General features: G+C 47.7%; 1 protein-coding gene across 1 annotated transcript in view; it reads right to left on the bottom strand.

Moving 5' to 3' along the window:
• Window positions 1-12,385, bottom strand: part of LOC149441828 (uncharacterized) — a 39,906-nt gene extending 27,521 nt beyond the window's left edge. Inside the window, exons 1-2 of the mRNA XM_089656850.1 lie at window positions 11,864-12,385; window positions 4,940-5,388 (exon numbers count right to left, since the gene is read on the bottom strand). The gene's annotated coding sequence lies outside the window, so the exon portion shown is untranslated. The remainder of the gene's footprint in view (window positions 1-4,939; window positions 5,389-11,863) is intronic.
• Between the last annotated feature and the right edge of the window lie 237 nt (window positions 12,386-12,622).

Genomic DNA, 12,622 nt, shown 5'->3' with positions numbered 1-12,622 from the left:
ATTTTTTCGGAAAATTCGGCAAATCAGGCGAATCGAATTTTTGAAAAATTCGCTCATCTCTAGTTAGCACCATTTACCATTTTACATCATTATTGCAATTATTTGCACTTTTTGGTTTTTACATGCGTTCATTATTGATCACATGCATTTATAGCGCTGCACTATGACTTTAACATAGAATAGTTACATGATTAAAGAGAAGGAAGCTATATCATTATATTGGGAATTTAGAACTAGACATATTTGAGATATAAGTGTGAAAATGTTTAACATTTGAAAATAGAATGTATGACATTCATTAGTAATTGCATTAGTTGTGTGATCATTTTGGAGAAACAGCAAAAAAAAAAAATAAATTATAATATAGGTGTATTATTTGTTACATTTTAAGTATTCTCTTATGCTAACACAAAAACGCCAATGGTACAAAGCCTGAGCTTGTGCGCCATCTAGCGAACATATCCGGTATTGCACCTAAAAATGTGCCAGATGGGATACCACATTTACTAATAGCAAAGTAGACGTTCGTCAATGAGATTGCTAGACGCCGCTCAGGAGACTGACAGGTCTTGATTGATTTAACTGAGTCTGCCTGAATGTTCAGAGTCTGGTGGTAGACTCAAGTCTTAGTAAATCAGGGCCACAGTGACAACACATCAAGTTTCACAGTTATTTTTTCCAATATGAATCCGAGTTCTTTAAAAACATGTTACAAATGCACATGCAAAATTTAGCAACAACATACATATTAGTAAAAAATATAACAAAATCGGCATGTCTACTTTCTTAAAAACATTCTCTCTGATTCTCAATGACTTCATAGCAGTCTGGGATCTCAGGAGAAGTGTTATGTATCCATGTACAACACTCATAATCAGCAGTAGATTCACACAACTTGGTCATTCAAATTCAACATTAAAAAAAACACCTGTAGTTATGTTTCCTGTTTTTTTTGTTATCTATTCTTAGTAGTGTACAAAGTTACCGTCCTCAGGTACCTCCAGGGATCGCTACTAACCCACCAGGGATAGTACGGCCACCATCCCACCAGGGATCCCCTGCCCTCCACCCCACCTGGGACTACCAGCCACCTCCCACGGCGTTTCGGACACTGCTTCGCCATCCCTTACCAGCACCCCCTCACCCACCCCGACCCTTCCTGCACCCCGCTCACCCCAACATGCCGCCCGCGCTCCTCCTCCTCGTCCTCCTCTCCTCCGTCCCTAAAACCGCCTTCCTCTACCCACCCACCCCCGCTAAGCAGCTCTATATCGCCCCCTCACTTCTCCCCTCTCCCCACTATGGCACCCACCACCTCCTCCTGCTACTCCACTTCCCCGCTGACCCACTTGCCACCACTTTCAGACCCAAGCGCTCCTACACCTCCCGTTCCCACGCCACCTTCCTCACCCTCCTCCTTCTCATATCAGCTGGGGACATCTCCCCAAACCCTGGCCCCTCACCACCTCACCCCCCCCCCCCCTAGAGCCCCCCCTGCTCACACCAGCCGACGCGACCCCCTCAACCTCATACATGTACCCCTCCTCCCCATATCTATCTCCCCTCTCTCGGTTGCACTCCTGAATGCCCGATCGGTTTGCAATAAGCTTACCACCATCCATGACCTCTTCATCTCCCGCTCCCTCAACCTCCTAGCAGTCACCGAAACCTGGGTACAGGCCACTGACTCCACTTCCCCTGCGGCACTCACTCATGGAGGTCTCATCTGGACCCACTCACCAAGACTGGACCCACTCACCAAGACTTGCTCTTATCACCGCTTGGCACCTTCCAGGTCCTCCCTAACCCACCCTCTCTATCCTTCCCCTCCTTTGAGGTGCACTGCATCCGACTCTTCTCACCCACCCCCCTAAGGATCGCAGTGATCTACAGACCTCCTGGGTCCATACCCCACTTCCTGGACAACTTCGCCGCCTGGCTCCCCTTCTTCCTCTCCTCTGAGCTACCGACCATCATCCTCGGGGACTTCAATATCCCCATCAACGACAACACCCCGGCTACTTCCCAATTCCTCCACCTAACCTCCTCCTTCGCGCTCACACAGCACACTCAATCCTCCACCCACTTCGGAGGGAACACCCTGGACCTCGTCTTCTCCCACCTCTGTACCCTCAACCAGTTCTCGAACACCCCCTTCCCTCTCTCCGACCACCACCTCATCACCTTCTCCATCTCCCCTTCCCCCAACTCCCCCCCTCAAAAACGCCAAACCATCACCAGCCGCAACCTCCGCAACCTGAACCCGGCCCCCCTCCACTCTGCCGCCGACTGCCTACACGACAGCATCCTCTCACTGTCATGTCCTCCACCTTGTACAACGACTCACTGTCAGCTGCCCTAGACTCTCTGGCACCCCTAACCACACGCATCATCAAACCCAGACCGCTCCAACCATGGCAGACCGACAGCACTAAACGCCTCAAACGTCGCAGTCGCGCACTGGAGAGACTGTGGCGCAAAACCAGGTCCCCTCATACTTTCTCCCTCTACAAATCTGCATTTCTTATCTACACCTCCTCCCTCCACGCCGCCAAGCAGGCCTACTTTGTTAACCTAATAAACACCCTCTCCTCCTCCCCCCGCCAACTCTTTTCCACCTTCAACTCCCTGCTCCCCCCCCCCTCCTCCACTCAGTACCTCTCTCACCGCCCACGAGATTGCCACCCATTTCCACAACAAGATTGACGCTATCCGTAAGGACATCGTCAACTTGCAATCTACCTCCCCACCTAGCCTCCTCACCCCCGTCACCCCTTCATCTCCCCCCTCCTCTGCCCTCACAACCGCACTGCCCCCCTCCTCTCCCAATGCCCCGCCCACCATAACCCCCCCCCGCACTGCACTCCCTCAGCCCTGTCACTACTGAGGAAGTCGCCAAAGTCCTCTCAAAAGCCCGCCTCACTACCTGCCCCCTGGACCCTATCCCCTCTCAACTCCTCCGGTCACCCCCCCCTTCCCTCATCCGCTCCCTCACCCACATCTTCAATCTCTCCCTCTCTACTGGCGTATTCCCCTCCCCCCTAAAGCACGCGCATATCACCCCCATCCTCAAAAAGCCCTCCCTGGATCCCGCGGACCCCAACAACCTCAGACCCATCTCCCTGCTGCCACTCACCTCCAAGCTCCTTGAACGCATAGTCTACGATCGCCTAAGCGCCCACCTTACAGACAATAACCTCCTTGACCCTCTACAGTCCGGCTTCCGTCCCCTACACTCCACTGAAACTGCCCTCCTCAAAATCACCAACGACCTACTAACCGCCAAAGCCAAGGGCGACTACTCTGTCCTCCTTCTCCTGGACCTCTCTGCGGCCTTCGACACAGTTGACCACCCCCTCCTCCTTAATAAACTACTCTCCCTTGGCATCGGAGATACTGCTCTCTCTTGGTTCTCATCCTACCTATCCCGAAGCTCCTTCAGTGTCACCTACAATGGTGCCACCTCCCCCTCCCTCCCCCTCTCTGTTGGGGTCCCCCAAGGCTCTGTCCTTGGACCCCTTCTCTTCTCCATCTACACCTCCTCCCTGGGCAAACTCATACAATCTCACGGCTTCAACTATCACCTCTATGCTGACGACACCCAAATCTACCTCTCCACCCTTCACCTCACCCCCACTATCTCCGCCCGCATCACTCACCTCCTAAATGACATCTCAGACTGGATGTCGCTACATTTCCTCAAGCTCAACCTCTCCAAAACCGAGCTCCTCATCCTTCCCCCTGCCAACATCCCCCCCCCCCCATCCTATCCATCATCACCAACAACTCCACTATCACTCCCGCCCCGCAAGCCAAAGTCCTTGGCGTCATTCTTGACTCGAACCTCTCCTTCCAACCGCATGTCAAATCACTCACAAACACATGCAGGCTCCATCTCCGCAACATCGCCAAGATACGTACCTTCCTCACCCCAGACACCACCAAACTTCTAGTACACTCCCTCATCATCTCACGCCTTGACTACTGCAACTCCCTCCTCACTGGCCTACCCAAGTGCAGGCTCTCCCCGCTCCAGACCATCCTGAACTCAGCTGCCAGACTCATCCACCTCACCACCCGCTCCACCTCTGCCACCCCCCTCTGCCTCTCCCTCCACTGGCTCCCGATTGCCCAACGCATCAAATTTAAACTCCTAACCCTGACCTACAAAGCCGTTCACAACACTGCCCCTGACTACCTCACCAAGCTGATCACCAAGTACCACCCTACCCGTACCCTTCGCTCCTCACAGGACCTCCTTCTATCCTGCTCCCTGGTCTCCTCCTCCCATGCACGACTGCAGGACTTCTCCAGGTCCTCCCCCATCCTCTGGAACTCACTGCCCCAATCCATCAGACTGTCGCCTTCCCTATTCACATTCAGGCGCTCCCTCAAAACCCATCTCTTCAGGGAAGCCTACCCCACCCTCACCTAACGGCCATTCTCCCTCTTTCCTCCCACCACTTCATCCCCCTCAGCCACTTCCTACTGTACCTTTACCCCCTCCCTCCTAGATTGTAAGCTCGTAAGAGTAGGGCCCTCTTACCCCTCGTACGTTGTTTGTTGTTGTTGTACTGTGCCATGTATTGTCCCCCCTATTGTACAGCGCTGAGCAAACCCTTTGGCGCTATATAAACTCGTAGTAATAATAATAATAATAATACCTTCCCATTGACATTCACTTTAGACTTACTACAAAATGATTTCCTTCATTTTTTAGTTGCCTAAATGAAAACACCATTCAGGTTCCATCATAACTCCCAACACTTCAAATTTCAGCCTTGTAGTAACATTTGTGAGGATGATACTCAGATTACCAATAAACATTGATGTCACTTTTTTTGGTGCAGCATACAAAGAATGTTCACGGTTTCAGGGTGGAGCATACTGCAAACCCAACAACTCTCAATTCCTGAGAGCTTGGCATACCTATACTTACATTTCAATAGTGACATATTTTCAGTCAATGATCTTTTCTGCTGCTTTTTTATTAGTTCAGCGTCATTCACAGTCTTACTGTTGTGGCCACAGATTGGTGGCCATTCATCTTGGTGATAGTAGCAGTGACTAGCCCAGTAAGCCACTGAAAAAGTTATCACTGAGAGATAACCTGATCAAAAGAAAATTCTTCCAGACTGTCTCCGGATGAAGCAACATCCTGAAAATTGGAGGTTGTTTATAGGTCTGTCTCCTTTTCTTGCTCCATCTGTTGCGCTTGGTTCTTTGGTGGTTCTGGGATCCAGACTTTGGAATCAGCAGTCAGAACTGTGGTTCTCATCACAGCTATCATTATGCTAGGTTTCCCGTATGGTGGATCTGTGGTCTTGTGTCTGTGAAGGTCCTTAACCACTACCCCATCTCCTGGCTTGTACGGGTGGTTTGGATTATCTGTGGGAAAAAAAGAGAACAAAAGAGAGACATCACCGTATACACCATTGGACACCCTAATAAATTCCTGGATATATCTAAATATCCTGGCATAACTACCAAAGGACCTCTTGTCCAGGGGGGTGGGGAATGGCAGCCCATAAAAAATTTCAAAAAGGAAAATTTGGTGATTTTATTAGATGTCATCTTCATCTCAGCCAGAACAGCTGGCAGATAAACCTCCCATCCCTTAAATGTCCCACCTGTTACCTTCCTTCAGGGTCCTATTTGCCCATTCTACCTGAGCAGAACTCTGTGAATGGTAGGGTATGTGGAACTTCCAGTCAATACTCATCAGTTTGGTTACCTTGTGTGTAACCTTTGAAATAAATGTTGGTCCTATGTCCAAGTCTATACCTACCAGACATCCTCATCGAGGGATGACTTCCTTTACAAAAAATCTTTTCTTTATTTCATCTCTCACTACCTGTCAACCCCAATGTCCTATGCCACAGAACTGTGCACTGTGATGTGGGAGTCCTGTTATACCTCCCTTTGGCATTAGATCATTTGCATCTAATGTCAACCCTTTTTGTTGTATGTCTATTCTGGGAGTGGTATGCTCATGTATTACCTGAACACAATCATGTTCCTCAGGTGGGTTGTCAGTTTCACCTTTTATCCCTAGCAAAGTATAGCATACCTAAGGGACCTGAATTAGAACCTACATATTTCACTTCCAAATTAGCAGTTTATGTCAAAATCACTTCATAACCACTTGCCCTTTGTGCTGTCATGTGCTGCGTAGTGAGGTTCTTAAGGACATGCAGAACATGATGTGCAATATGAAGGATGGTTTTATGTCCCAGAGTCACACTCATTAAGTCCTCTACTGCCATGGCACAGATGGCCAGGGCTCTCAGACATGCCGACATGCCTTGTACCGGACTTGGCACTACTTTTGAAAAATGGGCTACTTGCCTCATGTGTCCTCCATGATCCTGAGTGACCACAACCATCATGGTTTTACAATTATCATGAGCATACACATGAAACTAAACATCAAAACCCAGAGCAGGAGAGGAAACTAGCGAGGACCTCAAGATTTGGTAGGCATTGGTGGATACTTCGTCCCACTCAGTAAGGTCTGAAGCCTCAGCCTTAGTGTGCTGCCTGAGTATGTTGTCACAATGGGAGTAGTCAGGTATCCATTGGCAACAATAGTTGACCATACCAAGGAAGGAGAACATTTCCTTTTTAGTTTTTGGGTGGGGCAGACCTGTAATGACTAGGATCCTGGACTGACTCACCATTCTGGTTCCTTGTGACAAAGTGAAACCCAAGTAATCCACTGAATTTGACAACATTGTACCTTATGCCTTGCCACCTTGTGTCCCTTTGTATCCAGAAAATTTAACAGAGAAATACTGTCCTGCCTACAAGCCTCCCTGTTGGATAAACAAAATAATGTCATCCACGTACTTGAGCAACGTGTAACCATGGTGGGGTGCCCAACCCTTTAAGGATTCTTGGAGGGCCATGGAATATACAGCTGGAGAATTCACGTAGCCTTGGGGTAATCTGGCCCAGGTTAACTGTTGGTCAGAATACAACTTAACAGTAATTGTGTCTCTTCGTCAACTTGGACGGAATAAAAAAAACTTTGCTTAAATCAATCACAGTATAATACTGTGTATCGTGTGGAATGGAGGTAATCCATGAAGGCACATCTGGGACGATGGGTGCAATTGGAATAATGAGATTGTTAATGGCCCTGAGATCTTGCACTAAATGGTAAGTACCATCAATCTCCTTGTGACAAAGGATACTGCTTTTGATATACTGGACCAACTCCAGGTTTGAGTCTGGCCTTGTAAGGTGTACAGGGAATATACCATCTAGTTTACTGTAGTTAATATACATCTAGTTTACTGTTGGCACAGACTTCACTTTGTCTAAATCTTCCATGCTCACAAAACAGTGAGATGACTCCATGTGCACCCCTCCCTTCTCACTTACTCTGATTGTGGCCTTGAATTTTCCCAACAGATCTCTGTCTAGCAAATTCACAGGGCATCCTGATATGATCTTGAAAGAATGTTTCACTATGGAACCTTTCCTGTGAGAGTCTGAAATACTCAAAGGGGGAGTCTCCCAGGTTTTGGCACATGTCCCAGTGATACCATCTGAAGGTTCACATTCTACTCTTGTCCCCTATTTCTATTGCTACCTCATTCTATAGGATTAGAACTATATTGTAACCCCTGAAAATGTGCTTTTTTAGTAAATTTGGAGACCTCAAAACATCCAGCGGCGTCTTTCTCCATCACTTGTTTTTCAAATGTACCTGAATCCATCTCTGTGCAGTTTGAAATAGGCCGTCTTACCAACAGCAAAACTTCAAATCTGTATCCCGCCATCAAGGTTTGGATATATATATATAATGCCCATTTCTGCACTAACCATATCCATCCCAGCTTCTTCCTTCCAAACATTCCTCAGTCTTTTCCCATGCTCTGTCACCGTCTCTTTTGTCCCTTGCTTACAAACTACAGCAATTGCTAACGATTTCCTACTCTTCCATATTCTGTCCATCTCGGCTGTCACCTACTATCACACCTTTCTCTTAATGTCTTACTTCAGCCATACATGAGTGGCTGCCTGGGTTCCAGGATCAACTAGAACATATATTTTAGGCCCCTTTGTCCAGTCAAACCCAGAGTCCATTTCATATCCCAAAATTCCATCAATTATTAACCACTCGCCCTCCTGAGGATTTACCCCCCTTAATGACCACGCCTCTTTTTGTTACTCGGCGCTGCACTAATTCAACTGATAATTGCGCGGTCATGCAATGCTGCTTCCAAACAAAATTTGCATCCATTTTTTCACACCAATAGAGCTTTCTTTCGGTGGTATTTGATCACCTGTGCGCTTTTTATTTTTCATGCTATAAACAAAAAAAGACCAAAAATTTTGAAGAAAAACAATATTTTTTACTTTCAGCTATAAAAAATATATAGTAAACTCAAAGTTAGTTATAAATTTAGGCCAAAATGTATTCTGCTCCATGTTTTTGGTAAAAAAAATCCCAATAGGTGTATATTGATTGCTTTGTGTGAAGTTATAGCGTCTACAAACTATGGGATAGATACTGCAATTTACGCCATTTTTTTGCTATACAGCGCTGTGCTAGTTTAATGGAAAATTGTGCGGTCATGCAATACGGTACATAAATGAAATTTACATCCTTTTTTTCACACAAATTGAGCTTTCTTTCGGTGGTATTTGATCGCCTGTGCGGTTTTTTTTGCGCTATAAAAAAAAGCTGACAATTTTGAGGAAAAAAAACAATATTTTGGACTTTTTGCTATAAAACATGTCCAGTAAAAAAAAATTTAAAAATCAAATTTAGTCATAAATTTCTGCCAAAATGCATTCTGCGACATGTCTTTGCTAAAAAAAAACCCAATACGTGTAAATTAACTTCTTGCCGACCGCGCATAGCCGAATGACGGCTTCACCGCGGCCGGCCAGTTCTGAGTGGACGTCATATGACGTCCTCCCAGAACGCGCTCTATTGCGCGCCCCAGGGGGCGCGCACCCGGCGATCTCCGTGATCGCTGTGTCCTACGGACACAGCTGATCACGTGATGTGGTGAAAGGCCGATCCCACCGGCCTTTTACCACGTGATCAGCGGTGTCCAATGACACGTTGATCACAGGGAAATGCAAGTGCCGGTTCTCGGCTGCACTTTCCTCACGCTGTCAGATCGTGAGGAAAGTACTGCCGAGAACCGGCAGTTGTCAGAGCGGGGATCGGCACCGATCATCAGGGCACTGATGATCAGTGCCCTGATGATCGGTGCCCAGCAGTGACACCCGCAAGTTCCGTCCAGCAGTGCGCCCACTAGCCCCGCCCACCCATTCCCAGCAGTGCCCCCACCTGTGCCCAGCAGTGCCCCCACCTGTGCCACTCTGCAGTGCCACCTACCTGTGCCCAGAAGTGCCACCTACATGTGCCCAGCAGTGCCACCCACCTGTGCCCACCCACCAGTGCCACCCACCTGTGCCCACCAGTGCCACCCACCTGTGCCCACCCACCAGTGCTGCCCACCAGTGCCACCCACCAGTGCAGCCCAGCAGTGCTGCCAGTCAGTGCCACCAGTCAGTGCCCAGGGGTTGTGCCAGTCAGTGCCGCCAGTCAGTGCCCAGAAGTGATGCCAGTCAGTGCCGTCTATCAGTACCCATCATCAGTGTCACCTATCAGTGCCGCCTATCAGTGCTGCATATCAGTGCCGCCTATCCGTGACCCCTAATTAGTGCTGTCTATCAGTGCCGCCTATCCGTGCCACCTCATTAGTACTGCCTATCAGTGCCCTTTAGTGCTGCCTATCAGTGCCCATCAGTGCCGCCTATCAGTGCCCATCAGTGCCGCCTCATCAACGCAAATCAGTGAAGGAGAAAAAATACCTGTTTGAAAAATTTTATAAAAGAAACAAATAAACTTTTTTTTTTTTTTCAAATTTTTTGCACATTTTTTAATTTATAGCGCAAAAAGTAAAGCGCCCAGTGGCGATTAAATACCACCAAAAGAAAGCTCTATTTGTGAGAAAAAAATGATCAAAATTTCATATGGGTACAATGTTGCATGACCGCGCAATTGTCAATCAAAGTGCGGCAGCGCTGAAAGCTGAAAATTGGCCTGGTAAGGAAGGGGGTATAAGTGCCTGGTAGGCAAGTGGTTAATTGGTTTACGTGAAAGTTATAGCGTTTACAAATGGCGGGAATAATACTGGGATTTTTAATTTTTTTTAATACTAATAATGGCGGCGATCAGCGACTTATGGTGGTGATCAGTGACTTATGGTGGTGATCAGTGACTTATGGTGGCGATCAGCAACTTATGGTGGTGATCAGTGACTTATGGTGGCGATCAGTGACTTATGGCGGCGATCAGTGACTTATGGCGGGACTGCGGACATTCTGACACTGGGGGGGAACTGACTTGGGGTCACTGACATCCCCAGTGACACTAATACAGTGATCAGTGCAAAAAAAAAACCACTGACACTGTACTAATGGCACTGGGGAGGAAGGGGTTAAGTTTATTATTCAGTGAAAGGGTTAACTGTGTGAGGGGAGTGTTTTACTAGGGGGCGGGGTGTGTACTGCACAGGACACGCTGATCGAGAGAGAGAAACTCTTCTGTCCCGATCAGCGTGTCAGGAGCTGTCAGGGAACTGACAGAAAGCACAGCTACTGCAGCTGTGCTCTCTGTCACTGATTGCCGCTAATCGCCGGGAGATAGCCGGTAATGACCGGCTGTGACCCGGCGACTGACAACTGCGGCCGTGATCGGCGGGACAGGTAGGGCAGCGGCGTGCCTCGCTCGTGCCCCTACCTGGTTTTAAAATGTGGTTTTGCCATATTTCTACAGTGGCTGGGCAGCATGTGGTTAATTTCATGTTCTGTCTGGTATGGCTCTCTTCTCCTCCTCCCTCTTCTCTACCCCTCCCTTCTATACCCCTCACTTCTGTACTATCAGGACTCTGTTTTTCTGCCTGAACTAAGGGAGATTGTGATGGTCTGTCCTTGAAGGTCTGAGGAGAAAAAAAGATCATCCTCCCTTTTCGGCAAAGCTGGATATACTTTTGTATATGTAGCGATACCCCCGAAGGGGCTGCTTAAGTTTGTTCACTCCGCCACTCTTCCTTTCAACCCCAAGAACTGTCTCAGCCCACACTGGCACACCTGGCAATAGTGTAAGTGCAAGGACCAATGAAAAGCACACACTTTATAATAAAACACAGAGATCAGCTTTACTGTAGACCTCTATGGGAAATAATAAACATTAACAACCAGTATATGTTAGGAGAATCAAGAGAACAACAAATACTGTGACGGAAAGCAATATAACTCACTTTTACACTCGGGCTGCTTTCAGGGGATTCCAACCATGAATAACCCCAAGAGCAGAGGCAAACACTTAAATGGCAACCTCAAAGTGGATTTAACTCCTCTTCATAAATTTGGCCCCATGATGTCCAAGCAGGAGGAGAGCAGAAGAATGACTCTCTGTTGTGTCAGACTTCTCCCTTCTCAACCCCGACACCATGACCCCAATAGGAAAACACTGTACCCAAATGATGCTTAATAGCTACTTTCAAGGTAAAGCTATTCCCTCACACACCATGCAATATAGAGGCCTGACTACGCATGCGCGTGCACGTATGGCACCAGTAACTTCAGTCTCTTTGTAACTGGATGAATGTTGGGATCTTCAGCTAGCCACTTTCGTTGGTGCACTTAAACTCCTTAAACACTTAAAGTGTAATTGTAATCCTGTGGCAGTATTTGTATAGCAAAGTGAACACGGTGTCTGTTCAGCAGGGCCATCTACACAACCCAGTGCCTGGTGAATATGAGCAAGGTATGATGTCTCTGTATGTGTGCAATGTTCCTGTCATCTGACAGTGGGAGAAATCCCTCTCACCAGATCCTGTGACAAAGGCCCAAACGATCGTCTTGGAAATGACAGGTTCCTCTGGTCACCTCACGATGAGCACTTCACACTGTCAGTGTAGGCACTGTACTGTAGACCACTTCTCTCAGTTTGGATGTTCCTTTGTCTGATGCAGATCACCAAGCATGCAGTGCACTGCCCATCAGCACTTCTTTGCCAGGTCCAATCTCTCTCCTGCCACATGCAATCTCCCTCTCCCTCAGGAGAAAACCCAAGATGGCCCCTTCACTCTGCTCTCTCTAAGCATGATGGCTTTCGTGGTTCTTTTTTAATTCTATCTCCATATTAGCCTATAAGGCCGTTTCTGTTCAAAACTCCATCGTCCACAATGCTTTGCAGCTGCACTTCCTGCTTGAAAGAGCCCTTGTCATTGGCTCCTTTAATGGCTCTCATAATTGGCTCTCTCTCTCTTACAGTCTGAGAGGAGAAAGGGGGGGGGCTGAAATCCCTCACTGCTTTGTCTGTGTCAGGGCAAGTGTCAGGTTACACAGGAGAGGCCAGTCAGCAGATCACAGCCATGAAACAGGATTAATCTCTCCTGCTACATATAACTTGTCGGAGCCGACCATGGGGGGGTTAAGAGAGGAGATTCAAATTACTGTGCTCTGGAATGTAACCAGACACATATTTCAGCCAGTGAAAACCTGCTGCTTTCAGATACTTCATCCCGTATACTGTTATCACATACTCCTTACAAGTAAACCTAGACAATTCAGGATATTTTGTCTT

The sequence above is a fragment of the Staurois parvus genome, unplaced genomic scaffold (assembly GCF_062004578.1).
Source record: "Staurois parvus isolate SC_StPar_1 unplaced genomic scaffold, SC_StPar_1.0 ptg000942l, whole genome shotgun sequence".
Taxonomy (NCBI): Eukaryota; Metazoa; Chordata; class Amphibia; order Anura; family Ranidae; genus Staurois; species Staurois parvus.
This window is presented reverse-complemented; position numbering and strand designations above follow the sequence as displayed.